The sequence below is a fragment of the Drosophila sulfurigaster genome, chromosome X, assembly GCF_023558435.1.
Source record: "Drosophila sulfurigaster albostrigata strain 15112-1811.04 chromosome X, ASM2355843v2, whole genome shotgun sequence".
NCBI classification, from domain to species: domain Eukaryota; kingdom Metazoa; phylum Arthropoda; class Insecta; order Diptera; family Drosophilidae; genus Drosophila; species Drosophila sulfurigaster.
Genome location: NC_084885.1, coordinates 1,837,139 through 1,865,125, shown reverse-complemented (window position 1 = coordinate 1,865,125; position 27,987 = coordinate 1,837,139). Strand labels below are relative to the sequence as shown.

Genomic DNA, 27,987 nt, shown 5'->3' with positions numbered 1-27,987 from the left:
TATATTTTTAAGTGTAATACTGCATGGTATGTTTGGTATTCTATGGTATATTTTTAATGTAATAGTACATAGATATACCAAATAATGTATTCGGGTTTTAGTTGCTTTGGTTAGCAATCTAGAAAATTTGGAACGTAGCAGTATATTGATATACTAATTATAGCCCTCTGGACATTTTAGTAAATTTTGGGTATATTTTGCAATAGTTTTATCGAAAGTAGGTATCTCGCTGGCGAGCACACTCGATTGTAGCTTTCTTACTTATTTTAATATGCAATGCGAACGCTGTAAAAATACCAAGAATGAAAACATTACGTTTTTTTTTTCGTAATTTCATTTTAACATTTTTATGCATTACAGATTTCTGATGGCAGCAGTTTGATGTAAAATCTGTCTTTACCTGAATATTTCTGCAATACTTAAACACTTGTAGACATTAATTCAGTTCAATTCATTTCATATTGAGCTCCACTCATCTCGAATGCGAGTGGTTGAGTCATGGAGTGTTGGAATGGTGTGGAGTAGAGTGGAGTGGAGTGGCATGTGGCGTGTCGAAATGTATCGGAGTTTGTTGAGGCCTCTCTTCATTTGACACTCCATGTTTATTTATCTTGTTAGCCACATACCCAGAGACACGCCTTCCTCCTCCTTTGCACCATATAAATTAATCAATTGCAGACATATACTGTGACATACATGCGTGTGGCAGAGTCGCCCGCAGACAAATATTTGCCACATCTGTATAAACTTTGGACAAAATGCCGAAATGTGCGCGAAGCAGAGAAGCGAGAGCGAGAGAGTGTGACAGGGGGAAGGGGAAAGAGAGAGGGAGATAGAGGTACTCGTATGTTGTCCAGTTCAGGCAGCAAAACGAGTCACAATGGGCATCAAAGCTGCAGTTCAGCTGTCAATTGAAGTCGTTGCTGTCACCGTCGTGACAGAGAACATCACAAATATCCACACACACATACACACACATACACCGACTGAACACACACTCTCTCACACACACAGACAGAGGCCAAACAGAACGAGAACACGCATGCTGTGGGCTGACTGATGTGCGCTGTTGACTGTTTGTTGTGTGCTCGTCTATAAATCATGTTAATTACGTTATAGCAAATAATTTGCCTGCATTTCCACACACCCGCACAGAGAGTGAGAGAAAGAGAGAGAGACTGACACACATATGTAGCCATGGTTCATACATAACATATTGTATACTAACATGAGGCTGCTGGCTCCTGCTGCTGTTCGTCATGTTTCTCGCTGTTCGTCGCTGTTCCCAGTCTCGGACAGTTGGCAGTTGGCAGTTGGCTCACACACATCTGTAATGCATCACTTATTTGCTTGTTGTCATGTGCGGCTCTGCAATATTTGCGGTTGGTCTGAATTCAGCAAAACCAACTGTGCGTATACGCAACATCATTACAGCCCCAACGAACGTAACCTGTTCCGGTACTTGTTCCGTTACGTTAACATCCTTAGCCCACATACCAAACTCCCAAACTATATACTATAGTACAACATCTGCGAGTGCTCACAAATATTGGCTTATAATCTATCTTTGGCAAAGTGGTTTCTTACTGTATTGTATATTGTATACAAATAATAATCAACAAGTGACCAAGATTGTTTCCCATTATAATTATTTGTCTATCAAGCCTTTAGCACTTTATTTAAATATGTGAAGAAACAGTTCAGGTCAATTCTATGAGAGGAAACAAGTAAGAAAGCTACAGTCGATGAAAGCAAAACAGTGCGGATCATTGGTTCGGGTGAATTCTGTTAGAGAACTGACGTTTATATCTATAAATCCTTATTCCTATATAGCTAACAAATTCTTCTTTTCTCAATGGGGCTTCCCAGCATATATTTCTGTTTGTATATTTATAATATGCAACTCATGAACATTTAATATCCCTAAGTGCATTTCAAGTAGTTCAAAATATCTTGTCACAGCGCATTATGTATGAGATACATTTTTAGGATCTTTTCTTGTTTGTTCTGTATTTTTATGAGATATATGTACACTATTGTCATCATGTTCATGTTTAAATAGCAGTATTATGCTTTCAATATACAAAATTAATACTAAAAGATACCGAAGGCTATAATTCAGTAATTTTATATTATTACTTAAATACATATAAAAAGAAATAAAAAACAATTATATATAATATGCACACAAGAAACAGCTGCACTTTTACACAGACACACAATTTTATTCCACTTAATATTCACACTTGATTGAACAAAAAGAATTCATGACGCGTTACTCAACATTTAGTTTGAAGTGAATTTTTAAACTCTTATTTCTACTTGCAACATGTTAGTCTGCATTAGACGAACTTACAATAGCTGTGAGCAAATTGCCAGCTCGACATTCTATTTGCGTTCATTCAACCCGCCACCTCGCAGTCTCTCGTTTGCCACCAGGGAAGCGATGGGAAGGAAAGGCGATTGCAGACTGGCCTCAGCCTGCTCTGGTACCCCCAGCTAGCATGACAATAGCCTGTGGCAGGCCCCGTGGGAGTCAGAGAGTCAGGGAGTCAGGGAGTCAGTGAGTCGACTTGTCGACTAGTCGAGTAGTCGAGTGAAGAGTGAAGAGTGCTGTGGGATCGTAAGTACTGGTGTGCAGTAAGTATGGACAACGTTGTGCCCTGGTTTAATTGAGTTTGCCACAAGCAAATAGCCCGACTGACAGTTGAAGTTGCAACTTTAAGCACTTGCTCACAACAGAGTGCCACTGAATAGCAGCAGCAGCAGCGACAACACCGGGCACTTGGCCAGCTGCTTGTGGTGTATTTGAAAACGGCTTCTGATGTCGGGTGTTAGCTGCTCTGTTGTGGCAATCTGGTATATTTTGTATTCTATGGTATATTTTGAATGCTGTAGATAAGACAGATATGCTCTTCGGTATATTTTAGTATTTTTTAGTATATTAATGTAGGAATAATATTGTATGTAATAGTAAATCACATTTCCAAATATAGCGTTTAGTCTATATTAGTATTTTTCAGCATATTAATGTGTGTATATTTTGTTGTTTTTGAATATAGTAAAATATCGATACAATAAATATAGTCTTCATCGAATTTTAGTATTTTTCAGTATATTTTTGTGGTATATTGTTTGAATTATTTTTTACACTACGGTATATTGTGAATGTAATAATATGTTACTATACCACATATGTATATCCTTTGGTCTATTTTAGTATTTTTCAGTACATTAAAAAAGAAATACTTTTGTACTCTATGGTATATTTTTAATGCTGTAGTATATCGATAAACCAAATATAGTCTTCGGAATATTTTTGTATTTTTCAGTATATGATTGTGAGTATATTATGTATTCTATGGTATATTTGGAATGTAATAGTATATTACTATACCACATATACATCTATTAGTATTTTTCAGTATATTAATGTGGTATGTTTTAATGTTTAAAACAGATAGTGGGTGTTTCACAGTCGAGTGTGCTCGACTTGTTTTTAGTTCGAACAGACAAGTGGCCATCATAAAGCAGGCCGCACAAAATGGCCGTATGTCGAGATTTCCACACTTGAAAAAAAGTGTCTCGCAAGACAATAGAGGCGATAGGGCCCATCATCATTTGGGACAGCACACTACCACTTATTTGTTGTCCTACATATTTAACCATGTGTTCCACATACACACCCCAACACACACACCCAAACACACACACACATCGTGGTTTGTCTGACTTTGAGCAGTATATGAAGTAGCTGCTGTTTGTCGCTGGCTGTCGTTTAATGCACTGGAAAAATGATTTGACTGGGCCAGTTCCGTTGCCCAATTTGCGGTCGAGTTTCTTTACAGCAAACTTTGAATGCCGGACCCCACTTGTGTTATAGTATAGTTATAGGAAAACGCTCGAAGCGGTTCTCATTCCAAATCTGTCTTTAACTCCAGCGCTGACCTTGTCGCTTTTGTTGTACTGAGAGTGCTTTGTGTGTGCTTCAAATTTATGATTTGAAATGTGACTTTGAAAAGCGAATCTGGCGAAACATCTTTTGCGTTTTGCCCATTGCCGTTTGTCGTTGTCGTTGCCGTTGCCATTGCCATTGCCGTTTGCCTTTTACTTTGCTGCTGTCTTTCAGTTTCATCTTTGCGTTTGCCTTCGTTTCGCTTGACATTTCACTTTTTGCCATTTTCACAATATATTTTCTCTCTATGGCATTTGTTGTTGCCCTTTTGCTGACAAACATATTCCCCCTTTTCTTTTCTTTATTTTATTTTTCTCCTTTTTTTTTGCTCTCTTTCTTAACTTGTGGTTTGCATGTGAAGCCAAAAGGATATGCTGATGATACTGCTGTGCTGTGTGTTGTTTGTCATGCATGCAAGAGAAGATGTTCAGATACTGGCACATTGAATTATCAGTGCGAACCTCAAAGGCATGCTCCATAAGCTTCATGCGCTCGCTGCATAAGTATTCACTACGGCAAACGCTCGAAAAGCACTTCAAGAATCCAAAAATTCATTAATGTAAAAGTTCAAATAATATATACAACTTTAAACAGGCATATTGAATTATATTTTAATCAATGCTAATTTAAGTGCACTTGGCTAATATATTTAAAACAAATTTATAAACATGGCAAAAATATTTGAAAAATAAATGAAAATTAGAATAATATTTTATTATTCGAAAATAATTTAACTACTATTAGGAAACTTTTTCTTTAAAGATAAGTGGCTTAAATATATATAGATTTATATAGTACTACTTTATAAATAATCCATAAATTACAAGTAAACCCCATAGAAAGAAGTCTTTTTATAAGGAACATACATTTTTCAATTAAAATAAACTCAATATCTAGGAAAAGCAGAAATTTTGCAAATAAAATCTATTTATAAGGATACATACAGTAGAGCTAATATTTGTGTGCCACAAGCATAAGCCACCAAGTTAGCAAAATTCCTGAAAATTAAAAGGGAATCATTTCAGTGATTTAGAAGAATCTGTTTATAAGCCACATTCGTAGAACTAATAATTCTTTAAATAAAATAGACCCAATTTTATGATAACAAGTTAAATCTTCATCAACAGAAAGCTGAAAAATGTAAAATGAAATCTATTTATAAGGATACATGTAGTTGAGCTAATAATTGTCTGCCACAAGTCTGAATAATTGGCTGACTTATTGCGGATCAACTGCTTCAAATGGGTCAACTTAGCATTTGCTACTGCAGTAGCATAATTGAATTCGTGATTGCTGCTCTCTCTCTCACTCTCACTCTCTATCTCTCTCTCTCTCTCTCTCTCTCTCTCTATCTCTTTCTCTCTCTGTCTATATAGAGCATGCTTGAGTTCGGTTTGCCTTTTGCTATGGAAATTCCTTTCATGTTTTTAATTATTTTCTTATGCCTCACTTAAGTATCTTTCGCCTACTTGCCCTTCGCCATATTTCCTGTACGCTCTCTCTCTCTCTCTCCCTCTCTCTCTGTCGCTCGCTCTCGACGCACTTTCGAGTGCTTTGTAATTTTTGCGGTTTTAAGCCTTTGTGGGTAGACTTCCATTGTTGCCGCCCCTCTTTGGCACTTGAACCCTGTATCAATAATGTGGATTTCGGGGGCTGTCAGTTGCCGGCTGTTGTCCTTTTGTTGTTGCTGTTGCATTGTTGCCGTTGTAAAGATTTAATCTTTAGCTGCTGTGGATAATTGCGGACTTAAGCATGCGCATAAAAGTCATTACGTTGACTGCCGCAAAACGAGCAATTTAGATTTATTCTAATTAGTGGCCCCAGCAACAACATCAACAACAACAACAATAACAACAAGAACGATAACAACAACAACTGCTTCGACATCAGCATCGGCAACAACAATTCAAATGCTAATCAAAGCTTTTTTGGGGGTACAAACGGAAGCGTGTCTTGAAAAATGTCGCGTCTTAAGCGATGAAGTTGCCTGGAAAATCTCATTGAAATCAACAGCAGCTGTTCGCATTTTCTTAGCTTTTTTTTCGTCTTCCTTTTTTTTCGCCTTCCCTTTGTAAATTGTTGCTGGGCATATTGCGCATATGTTCCGTAGACTGAGCTGATAATTTAAAATAATTTGCAAGCATTTCGATAGGAAATGATATCACATTGCCCGCGATTACAATATTAAATATTTAAGAACGGCAATTTGTAAAAGTTGCTTCGCCAAAAAATTAGAAAATGTTTTGCTACCTTTTTAAAGATTTAAAGCTGTCACTAAATGTCTTTTTTTTTTGCTCTATGTTGTATTTTTAATGCAAAAATTGGTACATCGATATATTAAATAAAACATTCGGTATATTTTTGTATTTTCCAGTAAATGAATAATAATTTAGTATATTTAAGGAAAATTATGTCGGTATACCATATACAGATTTTGGTATATTTTAGTATTTTTCAGCATATTAATTTAGTACATTTATTTTTTCTTTTTTCTTAGAATCTCTAACTCTGCTCCTTTCTAATTTTAGAGTCGACTCTTGATTCATTTGATAAAGCAAATGTTACGATTTGTCTCAAGGAAATGCGCGACAAGCTCGAGTTTTTGCATAATAATAATGGGAAATATGCTGGGCATAATGTATTCATATTGTGCGTATATATCACTCACAATCTTGGGCTTGAAATATGCCTTTGAATTAGTTGAACATGGCAATATTTTGCGCAAGTTTTGTTTTGTTTTAAAGTCGTTGCGTTAAATGGGCACTGAAACAATCAGTTATGTGTGCCTTATCTGAGCTTAACTGACTTCGTCACACTCAAGCTCGTACCTTTCTTTTTCTCTTTTTTTGTTGTATATTGACTTGGTGCTTTAGCTAATGATTTCGCCCTGCAGTGGGGCAGCCACGCTGCGTATACGCAATACTCAGTCACTTTGTTTCAATATGCATGCCACGCCCTGGCTTTTGCCAACGCCCACACATGCTGTGTGTGAGTCGGAGGGGGCGGGCCCAAAGTCACTTAACCAAATAAATTTTCAACCAAAAAAAAACGGAGGAGGATAACAAAAAAGACATGAGAGAGAGAGAGAGAGGAAAAGGCAGATGGAGAGGCAGGGAAAAGAGAGTGTTGTTTGCTGCTGTTGCTCAAGTATTTATTTTGCCTGAGTGCGCTACAGTTTTTAAGTTTGTTTGCGCTGTGTTTGCAGGGCAACTCAAGGCACAACTTGCAAATATTCATTACAAACACACACACACACATGCTTGGTAAGTTGAGCTGCCTCACTCACACAGAGAAACACGTCGAACGCTATGGCACAGACGCAAACTTAATGTGATTAAAATTGTATGGCTGTTGGTGGCTGCTGCTGCTGCTTTTCCTTTGGCTGCTGCTGCTGTACTTGCTGCTTCTGCTTCTGTTTCTGTTTCTGTTTCTTCGGCACCTTATCGTTGTGCACTTTCACCTATGGCAAGCCCAGAAGAGACGCCAGCGCGAATAACAGCGGCAGCTTGCAATAAAACCAAAGTGTGGCAACGCTCTGTAGTGAGCTTGAGCCTGGTGTGGCAGCCACATCTTAAAGTAGCAAATTTATTTGGCATTTCTTGATTTTATGTTGCGTTTATTTTGCGATTGCGCATACGCCACATTGGCCCAGCAAACCGGCAACCGGCAACCGACTACGGTAGCGGCAACAGCAACGACAACGGCAACGGCATTGTTAAAGCGCCGCTTAATGGATGCTTAAATAAAATTTTAAAGCATTTGAAATTTAGTGTCGAGTTTTAGTGTTTGTCATTAGTGTTTTGGCAGGCGTTAAATATTTAATGGTCGCTGCGGACAGAGCAACGACATAGACGGCGAGAGTATGGAGCACAAACCAGAGGCAGAGGCAGAAGCAGAAGCAGAAGCAGATGTAGAAGCAACAGCAAAACGTAAATGCCGCTTGAAGCGTTGCAAATTTGCAACAAAGTGTTTGTGTTGTGGATAATTAATATGGCCAAAAAGGCAGAAGGGGCATCAGAGCTATGTTAGTTGAGGCTCTTGGCAAATTGACAGAAGGTTTACGACGACCAGTTCTGCGAATTGTCCAGCAAAAGTTACACAGCGCACAACATTCATCAAGCATTATACCACTAGACGAACAGTTCGTGTATAACTTCAAGTCGATTAAGTTTGCAAGTGTTATTTGCCACTGATTTGCACGAACAGTCAAAGTAAAGTTCAACTTTCCGTACAATATGTAAAAGTCAACTTTAACTTCTCATCTCGAGCGTCTTCTACATTCCCGATCCATATTCATTGAATGTCAGATAAAAGCGACATCAAACTCACGCTAAAACTAGAACTAAAAATACTGCAAAGAAAGATTTAGTCAAGTGTACTCGACTGTGAGATACCCGCTTACCATTTTCAATAAAAGCAAAATAGTGCGGTATTATACTTAAAATATACCAATATACTAAAAAATACTAAAATATATCAAAACGTATATTTAGTATATCGATGTACTTTTACACTAAACATGCACCACAGAGTAGGTAATATACCAGATAAGTACATCGATATACTATTACATTAAAAATATACCATAGAGTATAAAATATACCCGAATGTCAACCAAATCAATTAAAACGAATACACACTACCCATTTTCAATAAAAACATTGCAGTATTATCCTTACAATAAAATATCAATTTGATATACTGAAAAATACTAAAAGTATACCAAAAATATATATTTGGCATTTCGATATACAATTACATTAAAAATATAGTATATGCAGTACAAAAATAAGCAGATTGGTAAATATGGTATATCAATATACTATTTCATTACAAATATACCATAGAGAACAAAATATTCCATATTGTCAAACAAAGCAATTAAAACCGAAACTTGCTACCTATTTTTAATAAAAGCAAAACAATAAATTATACCCACTTAATATACTGAAAAGATACTGAAATTTATATATAGTATTATATATTTATACTATAACATTACAAATATAGTACATAGAGTACAAAATATATCTGATTGTCAACCAAAACAAATAAAACCCGACAGCAAAGTAACGGATAGTCGAATAGGACTTGGCTATATCATCTCGGCTGTTTGCTCTGAACAAGAATAAATATACTTTATATAATACCCTTCTACGCTATGGCTTAAATAGAGATTTACCTGAAAATATTATGTATAGTATATAATATTGTAAATATAATTCAAGAAAAGAAATTGCGCAACTTCGATTTCATTTCGTCCATAAACTAAAGTGGTAGCCTATGTGTGTAAGAATATGCAGACAAAGCTAATCTATAACTCTTAAGCTGCTCTGTGCTTACGTGGCACACACATACACTTGGGATATGCATATTGAAAGCAACACTGGGCAGAGCACTCTCAATTGGCACAACAAAAATGCATATGCAGATGTGGATGTGGATGTGGATGTAGAGGAACGAAGAGGATGTGAAGAGAAAATGCAGCCAAAAAAATCGAAAAACCAGAACCAAAAACCAGATGCAGATGCAGATGTAGATGTGCAGCAAGCAGGCTATTAAATACACGAGGGAAACTACTTTTAACCCAAATCTGCGGGCATAAAAGACATCGTGAGAGGCCAGGCCAAAGAACGAAGAGGCAGACAGTGAGGCAGTGAGGCAGGCCACATATGAGCACAAATAATGCAACGATGGCGGCTCTATGATGGTCACGTGGAGCACTGCCAAAGAGCCGGCAAAGAAGTGGCAAATGGCAACAGCGAGAAATGCAACTGAAATTGACAAGACGAAGAGGGAGAGGAAGAGGGAGAGCGGGAACGAGAGGAGGAGAAGAAGGCACAAACAAAGAGACAGCGACACTTGTCTGACAGGAGCAGCAGCGGCAAAAGCAGCCTGGCAGGCGTCATCCGGCTACAGCTTCCTCTCTCTCTCTCTCTCTCTCTCTCTCTCTCTTTCTAAGCGCGCTAACATACGCACATACAATGAGATAGAGCAGAGGGTGTGGAGAGGGGGGGAGGTGTAGTTGAAGGCACTTTGGCAGCGCGCCTCGTGCCACAACAGATTCAGATTCAGTTTCAGATGCAGATGCAGATTCACATGCTGCAAGCGTGATTAAGCTGCAATTTTTATACAATATTTACACACAGTTGGTTTCGCCAAGGGGGCGGGGCAGATCGGAGGCTGTCCGGGCCATACTATATAATGACATTCATGCACAGTTGCAAATGCCGACGCCGCCAACCAGCGTCGCTGTCGTCGTCGTCGTCGCCTTGGCGGCTGCCATATAATACAGATATTACAATATGCGGATTATTAGGCATTATGCATGTGTGTTTCCTCTTTTACTCCCCCTCTCGCTTGCTCACTCTCTCTCTCTCTCTCTCTCTCTCTATCCCTCTCTCGCACACTTTCTACCTCACTCTCCTTCTGTTATTGTGCTAACAATTTCTATTCATAAAAGTGTGTGTGGCATGCAAATTTATTGTGTACTTTGCCGCCAAGCTGCGGCATTTTCATTTTGGCTTTGCCTCTGATTCTCATTCTCATTCTGATTCAGATTCGGATTCTGCTTTTGCTTTTGCTTGCAGCTAAAGCGAGTTTTTGATTGGGATTTGCATTTGCCATTGGCATGTTGTCTGTGTCTGTGTCTGTGTGCGGGAGACGAGAGAGAGAGGAAATATGTTGAACGGTATTGGGATTTGGGTGCCAAGGTTTCTGGGTTGAGTGTCCAACCAACGTGTTCCCGCACACTCTGTGGGCGTCTGCTTGTCATTAGCATCGCATTTGTTGTGCCATCGCACGGCACAATGAAGCAACATTATCAGCCAGCTGGATTTTCGATATGATGTCAGGCATGGGAGGAACACACTCTGCTTATTCAAATTGTTTGAAAATCTCTCTCTCTTTCTCTCTCTCTGTCTCTCGCTTTCTCTGCGAGGCTCAATGCTCGACTAGAGCTTATTTATCACTTATGATTAAATTTATAGCACACATAAGCATCAAATAATTCACTCTATATCGCTTCTCAGAAAAATTCCACTAATTCCCCAAGCATTAACAGCGTTGTTACACGAAACATAAATTCAAATTTATTAGCACCGCTTTCAAGATGCATTTTTGAGTTTTTTATTTAGCCCACTTTGATCTTAAATTGAACTTCAATTTGCTCTATACTTGAAAATATCCAGATTAACAATTTTCATTAGGTCAACAGCAAATTTCAATAGAATTTATATAACCAAAATAAATAGTAAATTGTAAAATTACTAAATATAACCAAGTTAAGTCTCTCATTTGAATCAGCACAATAGTAACTTTGAGTTTAGAAAAATAAAACATCAAAAAAGAAGATTTAATTATATTTAATTTTAACTATACAAATTTAAAATTAATTTCTTTTTCTTTTAAATTAAATTTAACAAATATCTAAAAATTATTTGAAAAATAATATAATGATTTTATTTAAAAAAGTGAACTTAATTTACATTTTGTTTACTTTAATTTAATTGATAAAAAAAAATATAAAAATAACAAAATAAAAAAAAAATTAAAATATATGTTTATCTATATTAAACTTTTATTATAAAAATCAAACTTTATTTATATTTTATTCAAATTAATTTGATTAATAAATTCCAATTATATTGTGTTTATATACATAAAAAATACATATATATTTTGATTTTCTCTTATTTTTTATTACAAAATTCATACATTTTTTTTTTTAATTTTTTTAAATTAAATTTAACAAACTTCACATTCATTTTATTTAAATGCATTTTATCAATTAAAACTAATTATTTAAAAAATAAAATAAAAATACATTTTCAATTACGTTTAACTTTTATTATAAAAATTTAAACTTTATATATTTTTTTAATTTAATTGTACAATAAACATTAGTTATTTCAAAAAAATATATTTTTATTTATATTAAATATTAATTATTAGTGTAATAATTTAGGGTTAAATTGTTTTTTTTTTATACCCGCTACCCATAGGGTAGAAGGGTATTACAAGTATAACTTTGTGCAGGAAATGTATGGAACAGGTAGAAGGAGGCATCTCCGACCTTATAAAGTATATATATTCTTGATCAGCATCAATTGCCAAGACGATCTAGCCATGTCCGTCTGTCCGTCTGTCCGTGTGAAACACTGGATCTCAGAGACTATAAGAGATAGAGCTACAATTTTTTTTCGACAGCATTTGTTATGTTTGCACGCAGATCAAATTTGTTTCAAATTTTTGCCACTCCCACTTCCAAAAAATTCAAAAAATCGAATAACAAGCGTAACTTTAGAGCTAGAGCTTTGAGTTTTGATATGTTCAATAATATTTATAGTAACTGTGATTCCTGAAAATTTGGTAGCGATCAAATAAAAATTGCCTACTTACTAGGGGTTTTAGTTTTATGCCGCCTATGGTATATTTTGAATGTGGTACTATATCGGTTTAATAAAAATACCATTTGGTATATTTTTAGTATTTTTGGTATATTTAAAAAAAATACCGCAATATTTTGCTTTTATTCAAAATGGGTAGCGGGTATCTCACAGTCGAGCACACTCGACTGTAACTTTCTTACTTGTTTTAAATTAGATTTCCAATGAATAATAATTATTTAATAAAATAAAAATTTTTGTATATATATTTAGTTTTTTTTTTAATTCAAACTTCAATCATCTATTTAACACAAATTAATTTAAAAAATTTAATTTAATTTCAAAAAATAATGAAAGCCTAACTTATATTTAATAATAAAAATGCCACAAAAAATGGTCCCTAATTTAAATTGTTAGTCAACTGTAAATAAATAGAATCAATGAATTCTTTTTTATTCCCTTTAAAGATATAGTCAAGCAGACTTTTCAAATAGCCATTTGAGAACTGGGTATAATAGGCTCATAGGATTTAGTAGTATATATATTGAAAGAGAAAAGTAGGCAACATTTTTAAATGCTTTGCACTAAGCTCTTTTGTGGCCCGTTAATGTTCATTATATGTCTGCACAACACACACACACACACACACGCATTGAGAATGACAGCGACACACACACACAATTGGTTGGTGCTACTTATTTATTTATTTTGCCACTTAAGACCTTAAGTGCCAACAAATAAATTACAATTACACCCCACAAACAAAAAAATATAAAAAACCGTAAAAAAGCAAATAAAATTGCAACAACAAGAGTTCAAATGATAGAGAAATGTCCTCAAAAATGATATCATTATAGTATAAATGAAAAGTGGCAGACAAATAAAAGAGCCAAAGTGTTGTTATTAATTAAGTGGCATTAACTGCCGCCGCCCCATTGAGAGCTGAAACTGACCATAACCCATAACCCACAACCCGAAACCCGACACCAAAAACCAATCACAAATAATGCACAAACAGCAAATAAAAGCGACAAAAGACAAATACACAAAAAAAAAAAAAAAGGAAAAACATCGAATACAATACTACAATTAAAGCAGCAACAATTGCAATTGCATTTCCAATTTCAATGACATTTTATTAGATTTAATTGACAATTCTTTTTTTTTGGCATTGTTTTTAGCCCGAAAGGCAAAAGGCAGCAGCATCGATGTTGCAGCTACTGTTTCAGTTAGTTAGTGAAAATATTTGTCGCTCTCAGTCTCTCTATCATTCTCTCTGTGCCGTCTCTTTCACTCGCCCGCAAGTGGAAAACCGCAGAACCGACATAAAAATATTTTCATACCACAAATTTGATTTTAATTTGAAATTGGCATGGCAACACGCGTTTGAAATTGAACACTTGACAATATTCAATGTAATTTGGCTAAAGGGCAAATTTCCCTTTTCGGCTTTCACCATTTTTGCCATGCGTGACAGGCTTTTCATGCTTTGAACTTTGACTAACGACTGAGATTCTTCCTCAAATAGAAGCTAAAAATAATCTAAGACGCACAGCTTCAAACCTGTTTATAAGTCAGTTTATCAATTTATGGACAAGCGACAAAAACACCAAAAAAAACGTAGACTGAAATAGATCAGATTTGATTGTAAATTTTCTACAGAAAAATACGGCTTCATTAATGCCTTCTAACAATAATTTTTATATGACACAGCTTATATTAAATTAGTTGAAATTCATATATCAAATCTGCATCATTATTATGTTCGCTGTATAGAGAAATTATTTTTAGAAATTTATAAGCAAGCGACAAAAAAAAAATAAGAAATTACATCTGCAAAATATGTTTTAAGTAAGTTAACAAAAACTTACTATATGTATATATGAATATGTACATAACTCATATTCAATTAGTTGTGCATAAATTTGTATAGCGAAACTAATAATAGTTGTCAATGTCAAGTCACAAGTCATTATTGATAGCCAAAGTAATTTAAAAGTCACTCTTTATTAATGAATGAAAATATGTCTTAACTGATGAATATTTAACAGAAGTTGTAATCTTTGAAAATGTTAAATTGAAGCTACTTTTATCACATTCGATGTAATTTTAATATAAAATTTGCGTAATTTGGAGCTTTTTGAAAGCGAAACTATTATATGAAGCAACAAATAAAAATAAATTAATTAGGAATCACATATTTATTTTATATTTTCAACTGATTCTTCTTAAATTTTTCATATAACAACAATTATGTTGACTCTGTGAGAATCTTATTATGATACAATTTATTAGATGTAATCTTAATAGGAAATTTTCATTATTATTATGCGCTTTTTGATAGCGAAACTAATTTAAATGTCGGTCTGGCAATTTGCAAAATTTGGTATAATGAAGGCAAAACTAACTAGCGTTACCAAAGGGCATCAATCTATATACAATTCCAACACAATTAGCACATGTCATCTATGTCAGTTTGTCTGTGTATGTGTGTGTGTGTGTGTGTGTGTGTGTGTTATGTTATTCATAAAGCAATTGTATAGGAAGTAGTAACTGAGACACTGGCGACAAAACAATGGGCAAACATTTGTAATACGAGATATGCGAGGAAGAGAGAGAGAGGAAGAGAGAGGGTATAGAGAGAAGACTCGTAAATAAAACAAAGCAATTGCATTGGCAGCAAATTAGCCAACAATAACAGCAATAACAGAAACAACAGCTGACAAATGCAGTCACAGAGTCAGCTTCCACCTAAGTGATTTAGCAGCCAATGGCAAAGCAGAGCCTGCATTAGGGCCAACGCATAGTCAAATGCAGAGAAAGAGAATCGCACACACACACACACACACATACGCAGACTCAACCGCAATCACAATCAGAGATAGCAGAAGTATGTGTGTGTGTGTATTTGTATTTTAGCAGCTGAAACACATCGAATAATTTCAAATCCACACAGACATATTGATACGATCGTCTAACTAAGTGTGAGACGCTTTATGCCTGATTACTTGCGTATGTATGCATGTGTGTGTGTGCCACATTCATTATACAGGAGGCCGCTTGACTCCCTCTCTCTCCTCTCTCTCTATCACCCTCTCTGTCTGTCTGCATGGCAGGCCATTGTCGGAATTGTCGAGTGCTGGATGCTGCCGGCAGACGAGTTGGCAGCCCGCAACTGCTATTAAACATTAATTTATGCATTACTAGAGCGCTTAAATTAATCAGTAAATTGCATGCTGCACACACACACATACACACATGTATGTGCACTCAATTACATTTCTACACACACACACACATACACAGATTCAAACAGAGACAATACTCAATGCTGGTTGGTTGGTGGCTTAAAGCAAATTAAATGACCACAAAAGCTGTTTGCTATTTGACAGTCGCATCGTTGATATTGCATTTTTGTTTAAACATTAATGAGCATTATTTAAATGCAACAAGCGCGCATTTCATTTGCGATTGCATTGCTAAGCGAATCAATGGCATCACTTAAAGTTAATACGCTTTTCGCTTTACCCACACAATTCACAATTCATCGAAAAATTGTGCAATCTCAATAAGCCAGACATTTAATGTGAAATTTATTTTCATGCGCCACACAATTCTTAACGTCAATCTAATTGCAACGCTCTCCTTTCCCTCTTCTCTCTCTCTCTCTCATTGCAGACACTCGAGTAGATCATCGTGAAGGCAGCGTACAAATTGTATTCTCGCTTTAGGTAAGTGAATGCCACTCGGCTAAAAATACAATTTTACAAGTATGCAATTTATAAATGCAATAAAAAAAAAACAATAACACGTAAGAAATATAGTGACGACTGTGAGTCACCCGTTACTGATTTCAAATAAATGCCGTATTTTAGTATATTATAAATGACTCACATTCTTAAAATATACCAAAAATAGCAGTCGATATATTTTCGTATTTTGAATGAGAATAAACAAACTACACAATCTTAAAATATACCAAATTAATATACCAATAATATACCAAAATATATCGAATGCTATGTTTAGTATATCCTTGTATTTGGTATATATTTAAGATAAATTATGCCAAAGGCTAAATTTAGTGTATGGATAAGCGTGCTCGACTGAGAGATACCTGCTACTCATTTACAATAAATAATATAATTTAGTATATTGTCGGTATAATCATTTGGTATATTTATATAATAATACCGCACATTTTCAATATATACCTAAATTATATACTAAACAACTAAAATATTATATTTTACATGTTATTGTAACATTTGGTGTATATGTAAGATAAAATACTAAAATATTCTGAAGGCTGTATTTTATATATAAATATAGTACCAGATTTTCAACCCAAACAATTAGGACTCGGCCATACATTTCCTGTAGGCCCAAATGTTTAATGACCTTCTAACCTAAAAGTAGCGACTATAAAAATATATAGCATAAGAATCTGTTTCAATTTCATCTTCCTATGCCTAGCTCATAGATCACGGCTAATCGTATTTACTTTTTTTTACTATACAGCCAGTTCATAAGGGCAATTTTGATTTTGCACTGTCAGGCAGCGAAAGCGACGAAGACGGGAACAGAGGCAGAGGCAGCATCTTTATTGTGCCGCGATTCCCTGTTTTAGTGGGTTGTGCTGTCAGTCTGCAAGTCAGTCTGTCCGTCAGTCAGTCAGTCAGTGAGCCACTCCGTCAGTTCGTGAGTGCTCGCTGCCTCAGCCTCTGACTCAGCCTCATCTCGTCGTTTTGGCTCGACTGAATGATAAATGGCTGACATTGCGGTTGTAGGCAACATTAAGCGTTGTTGAAACGCCACAGATTGCAATTGTTGGCCCCACAACACCAACCACTTTGCACCCCTGCAGCACCGCTGCTGCAGCCCTGACTGATTTTTATGCCCTCCTCTTTGGCGCTCGTCAAAAGTTCTGCTGGCTGCTTTTTGTGCTGTGCTGTGCTGTGCTGCACCGAAGAGCTGCGATTCTCCCAACATACAGACAGCACAACTTGTAATTTGTAATACTCTGAATGCCAAGCAACTTGTTGTAGTTGTCGCTGCTGCTGCTGCTCCTGCTGTTACTGGTTAACAGTTACAACTGGTAGCCAGGTCATGATTTTGAAATGAAATGCATTTGTGAGCTGATTTTTTTCTCTCTTTGTTGTTGCCCTGATTTAATGATATTTTATTGAAACGCCTCGCTGCACTTTGAATGAAGACCCACTTCAAGCAAATTTATTTCGCTCGCTCTTCTCTTCCTATATCCTAGCTGTCAATTCATAATCCAAAATCCCATTACAATATGCATCAAACTTTTTTTGGGAATACCACAAGCCAAACGTCCATTAACTCAAATTACATTCAGCTCTACGACATCAAAATATTTGCATTAATAATTTGTAGAACAAACTTAAATACAAGTATGATATAGATTTGATGTAGTGAAGGTAAAAATGAAATTAAACTGATTTGCTTACGAAAATTGAATTATTTTGAATTTGCGAGCAATCTGCCAATCCAATTCTAAATCTAATTAAATCATTACCACATCTAATTGAATTCTAAAATATGCATAGACGCTAAATGTTTTTCGATTATGTTATGTTATTTAATACATTTTTTATTATACATATAATCCACAATTTGCACGCCATCAATTAATTTATTCATCTAATTAGGGTCAATTATATTATATTATTATAAAAACGTAATAAGGGCAAGAAAAAAAAAAAGAGTGAATAAAAAATATATGCAAAAAATTAAATTTGTTGCCACATTTTAAATGGCAACCATAATTCATAAATCGTGGCACTATCGAGGCTGTAGAATAAACGTCAATTAATTATGACATCGACAACAAGAAAAAATACTATATAGGAATATAACATTAACGTCACAAAGAGTTAATGACAAGCAGATGCCCTATGTTTTTTTTATTAGTTAATCGTGTTGAATTTGAATTTTGCTTTATTTCGAAATTATTCTTCACACTTTTTTGTGTGTTTTGAATATTAATTAAACCGAAAACCAATAATCAAACTAAGTGCAAAAAACAAAATTGGGTAATTGAATAAATAACAAAAATGAATTTCAATATGCATTTTGATTAAATCATTTTGGTCAACACATTTTTGAAAGTTTTAGCAAACAATATCATTGTCCTTTGTGGAGAGTATAATACTAGCAAACAGGAAAATTGGTAAATTCACGCATGCCGGTGGACATATACAAAAATAATACGTTCAATTTATGACAAATATGTTGATGCACATATAAATATGTATGTATGTTAAACGCTTACTCAATAATGACATCAAATATATTCCGATGACTTTTTAATTAAAAGCAACAGAATTTTGACAAAAGCGCCGAAAGCAATTGTAATCGACTCTTAATTGTTAATGGATTATCATTAGATTTTGGTCTTATCGCATTTCCATTATATTCAGCATTAACAAAACAGACTGATGGCTGAATTAAATACATCGGAAAATTAAATATTCACGAGCGAATGTTATGTTGTGGCCTCTCGCTTTGTGTGCAAAGACATTGCTTAAGTGACTGTCAAGTTTGCTTACTACTTTATTTGAATAATCGTAAATCTGTGCGGCATTATCGCATAAATATACCAAATAAATATACTGAAAAATACTAAGATTCACCTAAACATACAGTCAATATATTAATATATTACTACATTCAAAATATACCACATTGTATAAAATATACTGCATTTTCAGAAAAATACTGAAATATATCCCAATTTATATACCATACTTTCTTTGTGCATGTTGTATTATCCGATGTACCGAAAAAATAATGAAATACATCCAAATGTATACTTGATATACTGATGTATTCACACATTCAAAATACATATACCATAGCGTACAAATATTCCAGATTTTCAGAAAAAATACTGAAATGCACCCAAATGCATTTTTGGTATATTGATACACTACTACATTTAAAGTATAGTATATCATTCAATATATCATTCAATACCAAACATACCAAACATTCAACCAAAGCATTGAAATATTGTACTAACGGTAGCAGCTGTGTTTGGTGTGCTCAAGAAAATACAGTATTCGTATACTTGATGGGCTCGTAAAAGCACAAATCAAATCATATGTTGGATTAAATTTTGCATTTGCACTTATCAATTCAGCTATATACCATACTTATTTCTGTGGTATGTTGACATATTGCACATACGTAACGTTGACAAGCAGAGAGCAGAGGGCAGAGCGCCTTCATCTTCCGTTGATTGGCAAACATGTTGACAACATGCCGCTGTCACAGCCATTGCCAAAGACCAATGCCCAGTTATTAGCTGACTTTGGCTTTACTTTATCACCCCTCCAACCCCATCCTCCCATTGTGCACGCCCTCCTTTATCTCTGTCCTCTCTCTCTCTCTCCCTCTCTGTGTGTAATTCAACTTTGGCATCACAAAAAAGGAAAACAAATGGCCATTTTATGGGCAGGCCATCAACCACAAACTATGCTGGCCCAAGCACAAACATAACCATTCATGTACATACATGTATATGTGTCCATGTGTGTGTGTCTGTGTGTGTTGGGTGACTGTTGGGCCCTTGCCATGTACTATTTGTAGACGCCGCCATCGTTTTGCTGTTTGCTGTTGGCAAAAGTTCTAATTTTTCAAACCACAAAATAAAAAACACATTTCTTATTACAAATCGAGCGACTGGTGTGCCAAAAAAAAAGAATACTTTGCTACAATTCTCTCACTACGCTTTCCCCTCTCCCTCTGCCTCTCCCTCTCTCAACCCTTCCACCTTTTCTCAATTGTGATTGTTATGTGTGTAGCTGGGATTTATTCCAAGATTTAAAACATTGATCGCAGGAAAGGTTAGGCATTAAATGAAATTTAATTAATTCAGCTGCCTTTCGCATTAACTTTAGAACAAGCTTCAGAAATTATTAATATTAATAAAAATATGTTTAAGGTTAAATTATTCTATATAATATTTACGAACTTTCCTACATTATTTCCTAATATCTAGAGCCTTAACAAAATCACTTTGACTTTTCGAGTATAAAGCCAACGATTTTGACAAGATTCCCTTCTTGCTCGTTATTTTCATTTTTTGTTATACAAGTATAATGTTGTGTTTTTTTTTCGTGCTTTCATTTCATAAGTGAAATGGGCGAACGAACTCAAACTCGAACTCGAACCAACTGACGCACTTATTTTGCGCTTTGAATCCAATCACGTACCAATTTTCCAAATTTAACCTTTTTGAGCCCGGCTCGGTTCGGCGGTTGGGCAGCAATTGGCAGCAATTGAACTTCGGCAACGAGCTTCAGCCTGCGGGATAAAGGGGGGCACCACACACACACACACACACACACACACACACACACACACACACACACACACACACACACACACACACACACACGTACACACACACAGGTTTTGAGGCCTGTGGTGTCTGTGGACTGTACTCAACTTTGCTCTGCGCTGCGCTGTGTTGCCAATAAAAACCATTTGCCAGAGTAAAATTTATATGGCCGCGTCAATAAAAAGAGGGGAGAAAAAAGAAAAGATATGAAAGAGCGAGAATGACGGAAAGAAAGAGAATCGGCCAAATGATATTCGTGGTGTGTGTGTGTGCGGGTGTGTGTGTGTGTGTGTGGCAAGGGTAAAGCGTTCTTTGAACCGTTTCAATTGACCAGCAGCCTCTTTTCCACCTCCAGCACCTGCGTCTCACTTGCCGCAGCAATCAAGGACCCATCGATGGATGTGGCCGAAGAACTTCCTCTCTCTCTCTCTCTCTCTCTCTCTCTCTGACTTGGATCTGCAGTCGAATTCAGAGCAATTTCTAGAGACTGCACTTTGTTGCCCGGCCTTTTATTTTTTCTGTTTTTTTTTCGTATTAATTTCAAGAGCTGCGTTATTTGAGCGGCCGCACGAATTTGGCCTCAACATGCCAGCTTTTCAGTTGTTGACCCGCCGGCCCCAAGTCCGGCTTTTGGTCTGTCCTCTGTCCTCTGTCCCCTGTCGGCTGTCGGTTGTCGGTTGTTGGCCCTCTTAGCCATGCTTGCGTTTGAGCCCTTTTCGCATCGTAAGTTTCCTTGTGCCCTGTCTGTTTTGCGCCGTTCAATGCCTGTAAGCGACACCATAAAATATTGAACGTGTTGAGCACACACACACACGCATACACTCATACACTCACTTACTCACTCTATGCGCACTCATTCACTCACTGACTCACTGACCTCGCCAAACTTTGACCCCATCGATAGGCACACATTCGCCTCTTCTCTTCGCACTCTGTCTGCACAAATGTTTTTTCTCACTTAGCCAAGAGCGCGCGTTCGCCACTTTTGGCTTTTGTTGCCAACGTTCAAGTACTTCGCTTCCTCGCTTCCATTTCTCCCGCTCGCCGTCTTCATTTTTGGCCATCCTTTTGAGATGATCCCCGCCCCAAATGTGCACTGTGTGCTATCCAAGCTGATGCTTCATATTTTTCCTTCCTTCTTCTATTTTTTTTTTTTTTGCGTGTTATTTTTGCTGGCAGCACGCGCATTACATTACATTACATGGCCGTACTCAGGTCGCTTTGGGTCTAGAAACATGTCCATGTCCTTGTCCATAGCCATGTCCATGTCCATGTCTGACGCTGACGCTGACGATGCCTTGAAGTTTCTCTCCGGCCGTAGCTCGATATTTTCTTATAACACTTAATTCCCATTTCATGTATGTTCTTTGTGGCAGCAGCAGCAGCCTGCGAGTGCGTTGAACAACTACTCATTGGTCTGATTGATGAAGCTACTTATGCAAGACAACGAATACGAATACGAATGCGAAAGCGAATACGGAGTCATCGTAGTCACATTCACTTCAGCGTGTAAGTGAAATAGTAAGTGTTAATGGGGCGACTTTCATTTTGTCTTTCAATTGCCATAAATATCGAGTATACGCATTGTGGATGCATGCGTTAATCTTCTTTTAATTAGGGCCAAATAAAGCAGCTGTTTCGCTTGAATAACTTTCAACTATGATGTGGATATTCTTTTATTGTGCTTACATTAAGTCTTAACACATTTCTTGTGCTGATAGTATTTATTAACAACATAAAGAGCAAATCCGTTGTATAAGAAGATAAAGTATTGTGCTGACAATGTTTCTTTTTCTGCTTAAAATAACTTAACAAATATAGCTAATAAATATATAAAAATAACAACTACGAATTGAACGTTTTTTCAATAAAAGAAAAACAGTGCGATATTCATCATAAAATATACCACAAAAATATTCAAATATATTAAATAACGCAACCTAAGTATTTTCAATAAAAACAAAAAAAACAGTATTAGTCTTAAAATAAAATATACCGAAATCATATATACTAAATGGCATTACATATTTTAATTAAAACTGTTTAATAAAAACTCGGTATTACTCTTAAAATATACAAAAATTAAATACTGAAAAAAAATACTCAAATGTACTAAATAGTAAAATATACAGATATACTTGCTTTTCTGTTATAATTTTTATATTCTCATAGTGAAGCATTCCACTTGCAGGGCTTCCAAAAGATGTTTCAAATTATTCGTATCCTAACTTTAGAATGAACTTTAACACAAATAATAATTAGAAATGTTAGAAAATATTGTTGCATAAATTAATCATCGCAGTATCTGTTCTCAAAGAGCAGCGCTGATTAAAAAAAAAAAACATTAAAGCATTTCACTTTCAATAGTCCCGAAAAAAAAAGATTTCCAATTATCTTGAAGGTAAAAGTTGTTCTGACCACGTTTCTCATTGTGGAAAGAACTTCTAAAACACATTTAATAATTAAATAATAGTATTGATTTTATGTAATTATATTTTTACTCTTTCGTATCGTATTCACAGTATTCATTAGCAAAGCAGCTCTGCTGCTCTGGAAAGAAGTTTAAGCAATTCACTTATAGTATTCATGGGCAGTAAACACCGATGTTTACCTCAACTCGCATTACTTACTCTTTCCTTTTCTCGCCTGCTCCCTCTGTGTCTCTCTCTCTCTCCCTCTTTCTTATGCAACTGCTTAACCTTCTCGCATTCATTTGTTCTTTATGGATACTCATTTCGATTGCCTTCAGAACCTTGGCATGGGCGTGTGTCTGGCTACATTTTCGGCTACAAATTGGTGCCATCTGTTCGACATTTAATGCCTTTGTGCTCAGCTGTCTGCCCGCTCGATTCAGCGTTTATTTTGTGTGTTCTTCTTCTTCTTAGTACGTATTTTTGTTGTATTTTTTAATGCAGTCGCTGCATAATTTGAGCACGCGTAAGTCGCCTGCATTATCCGGGCTATAAATCGACTGGAGGCACTCTCTGGCTCCGGTATGCGGTCAAGCAGTTAATTTTATCCCAGGCAGCTCAATTTGCACACGATTTGCTGCCGCTGCTGCTGATGCTGCTGCTGCTGTTCGTCCCAGTTGACCAAATGGACTGGGGTTGGTTAAATTGGACTAGTGGCAAGCAGCCAATCGCACCGTGCACCTGAACTTGCCACAGCAAGTGCTGCTGCTGGCCACTCTTGAGTGGCATTCAAATTACGTTTCATTACGTTTATTGATACGCAGCTACGCCCATCACACGAAACTCTGTCTAACCTTTTCTCCACATATATGTATGTACATACATGCATAGATATGGCGAGGGCTTTTTTGTTTTCTTTTTTATTGTGGCACTAACGCTGTCGGCTTTGTTGATGCCCAAAAGTTTTGAATTCAATTTGTTTGCCAGCGGGCAATCTGCCAAACCGAAACCGAAACCGAACGCTCGATTCGTCGATTCGTATTTTTGCCGCTTAGTATTTGCCTTGGGCTGTCGCTATTCCGAAAGTTATTGATTTAATTCGTGTCTGGGGAATGCTTAATCAAAAAATATACCCGCCTGCCAATTTGTCAGCCTCGAAATGTGAATATGTGTGTGTGTGTGTGTGTGTGTGCGTCTCGCTGCTCCTCGTTACAATATTTTCTGATAGTTTTTCCAGCTACTTTCTGCTGCCTTTCCGTTGTTACTTTTGCCACTCAACCACCTCTGAGCCTTCATCTTGTGCGCTTTTCCTTAATGCTGCTATAGTATCGATTGGCCCATAATTTCCCCATGGCTACTTTGGCCACGCCTCAGCTGTCAATTGCCCGTCACTTACTTCGTCAGCCAGTGACTGGATACATTTATATTTTATACTTTCTGCAATCGCATTCTCAATTCAAGTACTACTACTACTGCAAGTACAGAAAAGTTCTCATAATTCATATAAATAAACCAAACACAAAGCAATGCCTTGAACCATGTTCGTGAGTGTTGCAAGCAATTAGAGATTAGATTTAACATAGCTCAATATAAACTCTTCGCAAATGATTGTTGAATCGTTTAAATTTAAATTTATTTATGATTATTTTCTATTTTGTTTATGATTCTACCGGCTAGCCCCAAGGCGATATAGTTATATCCATCTGTGGTATATTAAATACTCTCTGGTGTATTTTTGTTCAATATACCAAATATAGACTCAATTTCAGTATTTTTTCAGTATATGTCTTGGTTTATTTAAGAAGAATATCGCATTTTGGTGCAAATTGCATTGACTTTATTTCAGTATAATAATTTGGTATAGTTTGTGAAAAATATACTATTTCAGTATATTATTTTGGAATTTTTTGCAAATAATACCTCACATCGATATACCAAATGTTGACTTCATATCAGTATTTTTCAGTACTTAACGCATATAGATATACCAAATATAAACTTAATTTCAGTATTTTTTAAGTATATTTATTTTATACATTTAAGACAAATTAGGCATTTTGCTCTTATAGAAAATAGGTAGCGGGTATCTCACAATTAGGACTGTAACTTTTTTACCTGTATTTCTTTTTTTGTGTAGTAGTGTCAACAGCTTGAAGCTCTTCAGCGTTTTTACCATTGTTTTTTTAGATTATTTTAAATGGTTAACCCCTTTTTGGCACTAGAAAGCTTTACAGAATAATTGTAATGTCTCCTTGAAAGTTAGGTTAAAATATCGTCGTGTGTACGTACATAAAAACCAAGTTCCGTTTTCAAGTGCCACACATAAAATGGAGTGTGAAAATGCGAGAGAAAAGCGAGAGCATACACGGACAGACAAGCACACACTAATAGCAACAGCAGAGCTAATAGCAGACAGGTTGAGTGTGGGAAGTGTGTGTTGGGAGGGGAGGACTAGTGGACTAGTGTGAATAGAGGATGGAGGGCATGGATGATGGTCAGACAGTGGTCAGGTCAGTTCAGTTGAGTTGAGGTTTGGTGACAAAACGAAAATGCCATTGCGGTTTTTACTCAGCACTGCAAAGATTTTTACCACATGCAAGTAATTTAAAATTTATAGATTCAAATTTGGAAATGTTTTAAAAGTGGAGTGCAAAAAAATAAAGCTGTTGGCAAAGTGTTAAATGCCGTTGCCGAAACGATGCAAAGTTGTGGCTTTAAGGCCACATTTGGAGAAGCACTTTGGAGCAGCAGCGTACGTTTAATGGAGTGCCTAATGGCATGAGAATGCTTTCAACAGCATGGGCCAAAATCCCAGCAGAGTAAAGCCAGCTGGGTAAGCCAGCTGATGAATACAAATAGTTTAGCTAGTTAAGGTTCCAACTTAAGTTATAAATTGTGTGTAAAACCAAGACCGAACATTCTGTTAACAACTGTGAACCATATTAAGGAATATGCTTGTGAATACTTCAAATTTCAAATGGTTAAAGCATTGAAGGCACCTTTTTCAATGAAGCTTGAAGACAGCAGAATAAAGTAGACAATTCAGAAAGCTACAGTCGAGTATCTGATACCCTATCTATCCCCTATTTTTAATTAAAATAAAACAGTGTGAAATTATTATTTAATAATATACTAAATTTAAATACTGCTAAAATACTAAAATGCGTCAAAGGCTATTTTATATATTAATATAATATTACGTTCAAAGTATGTCACTAATTCAAATAGTGAGCAATTCTGACACGCGCCGAAGACTGTATTTGGTATATTAATATACAATTACGTTCAAAATATACGAGTTTTTCATCGAAAGCAACTAAGACCCGACTGCAGCAACAAATGAAGCCTTAAGCTTAAAATTGACATAAATTGAATACATCCCAAGTCTCAGCTTGTTGCTATACTCTATATTTGGTATTTGAATTTGCTATTACGATTAAAATATACCATAGAGTACAAAATATACCAGTTTGTCAACGAAAGCAACTAAGACCCGACTGAAGCTTTAAGTTGTCTTCAATAGTTTAAGATTGACATAAATTAAACACATCCGAAGAAATTAATCCAAATAATCTGTGTTTAGTAGTACTGAAAGCTCTAATTTGAACTTCAATCAGCCTACGATATTCATGAAATAAATGATGTGGTAACTGTCTCAGCTAGTTGCGTCATTAAAGCCCCTTTACTAAAGGCTGAGCTCAGCTAATTGAGATTAATTGTAAGGGCTGTTGCTGCTGCTGTTGCTGCTGTGAAAGAAGCTCGCCTACTGAAACCTAGTTTTTCATTTGATTTGCTGTCGCTGTTGGAAATCTCATCAACTCTAGTATTGCAGCGCTAGAATACTTGAAATTGTTACGTTTACCCTGACAAAACAAAATGCAGAGGATCTCAGCTTTGCCTGGCAACAGCCACTCGAAACTGCCAGCGAACTGAGCAAGCGGGATAAACAACAACAGCAACAGCAACGGCATCACTTCAAAGCTGCAATGGAAGTGTTGCCAGTAACAATAGTGAGTAACAACGAGAACGAGAAAGAGGAGAGGAACGAAGATGAAGACGGAGGCGGAGGCGAAGACGGAGAGGCAGGACGATGTTGACGGCTCTTGAGCTCCTGTGCTGGGGCGACCAACGAACTTTCAACGCAAAAGGTGCAAAATAAGAATAGCCAACAACAAATAAAACGGAAAATGCTGCGACAACAGCAACAACAACAACTTGCAGGTAACAAGAAGCAGCGAAAACAACAACAACAACAACAACAACAAAAGGCAACCAGAGCTGTGGCTGTGGCAGTGGCACAAACTTTTGAATAATTTATCTGGCGCTGAAAGGACGTTTTCATTAAAATTCGCCAACGTATTTAAAGTGCGAGATAACTCCCAAAGAGACGATTATTCAAGTGAGTTCATTTGCCTGCTAGGAATGCAAAATGCGATGGCTACAACTGTATACAGTTATCCTCGACTCTTCACTCTCTGCCACTCTTCTCCTCCACTCCCTTTCCCTTTCCCTTTCCCTTTCCCTTTCCCTTTCCCTTTGCATCTGTGTATGTGTGTTTGGGGCAAATGACAACAGCTATGTATGTAGCAAGTACACAAAAATGTTTCGAGGCATGCAATTTTCGAAACGTTCTTTTTACACTCTATACCCAAAAGGGTAAAAACGTGTTGGCCATCTCGTGCCACATTGCGAGGCATCTCCAATTCTCACTCTCTTTCTCTCTCTCTCTCTCTCCCTCCCTGCAATTCCAACTCCTCGCGACTCGGCAGCTCATGCATGGACTTAAGTTATTAAATTTAATAACTGATAACGGATAACCCTAAAACGATAAGTTGCCCTTTTTATTGACTGTGACATTTTGTG

At 36.3% G+C, this 27,987-nt stretch overlaps 1 protein-coding gene across 1 annotated transcript in view; it reads left to right on the top strand.

The window, feature by feature from the left end:
* LOC133847615 (uncharacterized) overlaps window positions 1–27,987 on the top strand; it is a 151,415-nt gene that overhangs the window by 33,215 nt on the left and 90,213 nt on the right. The window contains exon 3 of the mRNA XM_062282776.1: window positions 16,021–16,073. The gene's annotated coding sequence lies outside the window, so the exon portion shown is untranslated. The remainder of the gene's footprint in view (window positions 1–16,020; window positions 16,074–27,987) is intronic.